General features: G+C 43.5%; 1 protein-coding gene across 2 annotated transcripts in view; it reads left to right on the top strand.

Annotated features, from left to right (window-relative positions):
* The window catches only part of RAB5B (RAB5B, member RAS oncogene family), a 23,085-nt gene that overhangs the window by 8,785 nt on the left and 9,825 nt on the right, over positions 1 to 4,475 (top strand). Inside the window, exon 2 of one of the 2 annotated variants that reach the window (XM_017519405.2) lies at positions 3,933 to 4,086. The exons of the other annotated variant lie outside the window; for it this stretch is intronic. The gene's annotated coding sequence lies outside the window, so the exon portion shown is untranslated. The remainder of the gene's footprint in view (positions 1 to 3,932; positions 4,087 to 4,475) is intronic. 2 annotated transcript variants of the gene reach the window in all.

The following is a 4,475-nucleotide window of genomic DNA, read 5'->3' as shown; positions in this document are numbered from 1 at the left end:
AAAAAAAAAAAGATCAAAACATAGAGGTGGCCCATCAATTGCTGTGAACAGGGAAGAAGGCAGGACATACTATTTCTTTTTTAGAGGTGGGGTCGCGTTATGTTGCCCTGGCTGGTCTCAAACTCCTGGCTCAAATGATCCTCCCGCCTTAGCCTCCCAAAGTGCTGGGATTACAAGCGTGAACTCCATGCCCAGTGAGAACATATTCTTGAGGTTACATATTAGGGTTTGAGGTCGTGTTTTCTAAGTCAGTAGTTATTGATCTCTGAGAATCCAAGGTTGCTTATTAGCAAGAAAGCTTGCTGACCACGTCTGGGACCTGGCTTGACTTCCCATCTCTGGGAGTTAGTGACAGGGACTTTGTAACTGAACTGTGTCTGCAACTGTTTCCTGTCTTTACGCTACCCTAGAGCTCAAGTGATACGTTTAGCCGTGAGAATTCAGTCTGTTGTAACTCCCACATTTTCCCATATTGTAGAGTAGTAACATTGAGGCTTAATATTCTACCCTTTGAAGCACATGCTTTGAAATACATAAAAATGTGGGGGAGTAAGTTGAAAAAACTAGTAACTTGTTCTATTGTTTCTTGAGAGTATAGCATATACATAAAATTGTGTCATTTGTCTTGTCTTTTATTTATTTATTTTTGAGAGACCGAGTCTTGCTCTGTTGCCCAGGCTGGAATACAGTGGCACGATTTCAGCATACTGCAACCTCTGTCTCCTGGCTTTAAGCAATTCTCCTGCCTCAGTTTCCCAAGTAGTTGGGACTACAGGTGTGCACCACCACGCCCAGCTAATTTTTGTATTTTTTAGTAGAGACAGGGTTTCCCTATATGTTGTCCAGGCTGGTCTCAAACAGGTGATCCACCTGCCTTGACCATCCCAAAGTGCTGGGATTACAGGCGAAAGCCACCATGCCTGGCCTATTTATTTATTATTTTGAGACAGAGTCTCACTTGGTGGTCCATGCTGGAATGCAGTGGCATGATCACAGCACACTGCAGCCTCAACCTCCTGGGCTCAAGTGATTCTCCCATTTCAGCCTCCTGAGTAGCCAGGATGACAAGCATGCACCACTATGCCTGGCTAATTTTTGTTTTTTTTTTTTTAGAGATAAGGTCTCACTATGTTCCTCACACTTGTCTTGAACTTCTGACCTCAAGCAGTCCTCCCACCTCAGCCTTTCAAAGTGCCAGTATTACAGGTATGAGCCACCAAGACTAAACTCTTTTAAAGTTTAGCATTCTGCTAGTCTGTCCTCTTTTCCCTTTGAGACAGTGTGTATGAATACCACATAAATATAAGATGTTTTAGAAGTATTTCATCCTCAGTAACTTAAGCATATCCTAAGAGTGACAGGAAAAAAAAAAGTAATTTATTCTCACAGATGCCTTAGCAGTAAGTTTCTTAAATGTACGCAGAACTTTGGAAGTGAATTCAAATTCTGCTCTTTGCCACTTTCCCCAATTCCATTCTGCCCCAAAGATCCTAATAGATAAGGAAACTGAGGATCAGAAAAACAAAAGGAATGAGTAGCCTAAGATCACAGTGGATTGTGGCAAAGCAGAGAACAGAACTCAGACTTCCCTGATTCTAAAAACTTTACCAGCTCTACAGGACTGCCTCTAAGTTGGCTCTCCCCACTTTCATGATTGTGCTACAACTTTAGTGGCAGGGTTGGAGAATTATCTGACCCCTGGAAGGCCCATCATTCAGTCCTCATCTGAATTTCATCCAGAAGTGCTTGAGTAGTAACCATAGCTATAGACTGTTAGAAACTGAATTTATTTCCATCCCTCTGGAGTAGCTGGGATTACAGGCATGTACCACCATGCCCAGCTAATTTTTAAAAGTGTTTTGTAGGCTGGGCACAGTGGCTCACACCTGTAATCTCAGCACTTTGGGAGGCCGAGGCAGGTGGATCACGAGGTCAGGAGACTGAGACCATCCTGGCCAACATGGTGAAATCCCGTCTCTGCTAAATAAAAAACAGACAGGCGTGATGGTGGACGCCTATAATCCCAGCTACTTGGGAGGCTGAGGCAGGAGAATCGCTTGAACATGGGAGGCAGAGGTTGCAGTAAGCCGAAATTGTGCCACCGTACCCCAGCCTGATGACAGAGCGATACTGCAGCTCAAAATATATATATATATTTTGTAGAGACTTAGTCTTGCTGTGTTGCCCAGGCTGGTCTCAAACTCCTCACCTCAAGCAATCCTTCCACTTTTATCTCCCAACCCCTGGGATTAGAGGCATGAGCTGCTGTGCCAGGCCTGTTTTTTTCTTTTTCTTTCTCTGTACCACTTTCATTTTGTAGCTGCTGCCCCCACCCCCAGGAAGAGTCTTGCTCTGTTACCCAGGTTGGAGTGCAATGACAGGATCTCGGCTCACAGCAGCCTCCACCTCCCGGGTTCAAGCAGTTCTCCTGCCTCAGCCTCCCTAGTGGCTGGGATTACAGGCGCCTGCCACCACACCTGGCTAATTTTTTTTTTTTCCTTTTTTTTGAGATGAAGTCTTGCTCTGTCACAAGGCTGGAGTGCAGTGGCATGATCTCGGCTCACTGCAACCTCCGTCTTCTGGGATCAAATGAGTCTCTTGCCTCAGCCTCCCAGGTAGCTGGGACTACAGGCATGTGCCACCACACCCAGCTAATTTTTGTGTTTTTAGTAGAGACGGGGTTTCACCATGTTGGTCAGGCTAGTCTCTGACTCCTGACCTCTTGATCCACTTGCCTCAGCCTCCCAAAGTGCTGGGATTACAGTCATGAGCCACCATGCCCGGTGTTTTGTTTTGTTTTGTTTTTCTTTTTTTGAGACAGAGCCTCGCTCTGTTGCCCAGGCTGGAATTCAGTGGCTCGATCTCAGCTCACTGAACCTTCTGCCTCCTGGGTTTAAGGTTCCTCCTGCTTTAGCCTTTGGAGTAGATGGGATTACAGGCATGCACCACCACGTACAAGTAATTTTTTTGTATTTTTAGTAGAGATGGGGTTTCACCACGTTGGCCAGGTTGGTCTTGGTGATCCACCTGCCTCAGCCTCCCAAAGTGCTGGCATTACAGGTGTGAGTCACCATGCCTGGCCTGTGGCTGCTTTTTAGGAATATGCTGATAACAACTACTATTGAGATATATTTTAATAGCTATTATTATTGGAGCTATGCTAAACACATCTTTCACTTAATTTTTGTAGTTATGAGGATGGTATTTTTTCCATTTTACAAAGATAGAAGGTAAAGCTTAAGTAGAGAAATTTTCTTTATGTCATATGATTAGTAGTTTAATATTTATTTAGTACTTAGTATATATCAAATACTTGTTATTTATATGCATGATCTCATGTAATCTTTACAACACCTTTATGAAGTAGGTGCTTATAAGGCTGTTACCTCATTTTACAGATGAGGAAATGAATGCACATATACATTTAGTGACTTACCCAAGGTTCATAGCTAGTAAGTAAAACTGGAAAACAAACCCAGAGAATTGGACTCCAAAACCTTTGTTCCTCTGCATTGCCTCCTGTATGATTTTCTGTCTTTACTATCTAGTAAGTGGGATTACTGAAATTTTTTAACCCCAGTTTAACTCCAGACCCACTAATTGTGACAAAATAATAATGTTTCCCCACATGCCATAGAGTATGATGTCTGTTAAGTCACTAGGATCAGCTTTGGAAAAGGGAAAGATTAATTTGAACAAGCAAAGTACAACTGTCAATCAGTGCTTACCTTTGGGAGAGAGATTTTTGCATGCTCTGCCCATGCTAACTCCCCTTTGAATTTTATAGCTCCTTTCCACTCAGAGTCATAATGATGAAATATATTCAGATTTAGATGATTAGAATCTCCAAGTCTCAACTCTTCTCTCTGTTCCCTCCCCCACCAGCAGCTTTCTTAGCCCTCTTAGAAGATAGAGGAGTTGATTGCTTGCAGACTTATCCCCTATACCATCCTCTGGAGACTCCTGCATGTGTTTAGAAAGTATACCTTTCTCTGCCTCTAATTTGGAGGACTACAGCTGTTAGGCCTCTTTGGTGTGGAGGGTAATCTAATCCCTAGGCACCAGCAAGACAGCTGCAAGTTGACAGTAGGTCAAGCTTACTGACTCTCACACTTGATAGTCTTTCAGATTTGTAAAGAGGGCAGAAACAAAGTGAAAAAAGTGTTGTTAATGAAACAGAGTTGATAATGAAATAGGATGATTCGTTGGTTGTATTTCTTTCTTTACCTTCAACAATAATGAGAAAGGATAGATTTTCTGTCAATGGGACCCTGGTTAGATCTTTAGAAATGTCTTATCAGGGAGACCAGTCATATATGAAGGATATAGCAGCAGCTACTCTTCTCCCCTTAGAAGGGGTGACTCTTGCCGGGCGCGGTGGCTCAAGCCTGTAATCCCAGCACTTTGGGAGGCCGAGGCGGGTGGATCACAAGGTCAAGAGATCGAGACCATCCTGGTCAACATGGTGAAACCCC

The sequence above is a fragment of the Cebus imitator genome, unplaced genomic scaffold, assembly GCF_001604975.1.
Source record: "Cebus imitator isolate Cc_AM_T3 unplaced genomic scaffold, Cebus_imitator-1.0 Scaffold741, whole genome shotgun sequence".
Lineage (NCBI taxonomy): Eukaryota > Metazoa > Chordata > Mammalia > Primates > Cebidae > Cebus > Cebus imitator.
Note: the sequence above shows the minus strand (reverse complement) of the source record. Positions and strands in the feature narration are given on the sequence as shown.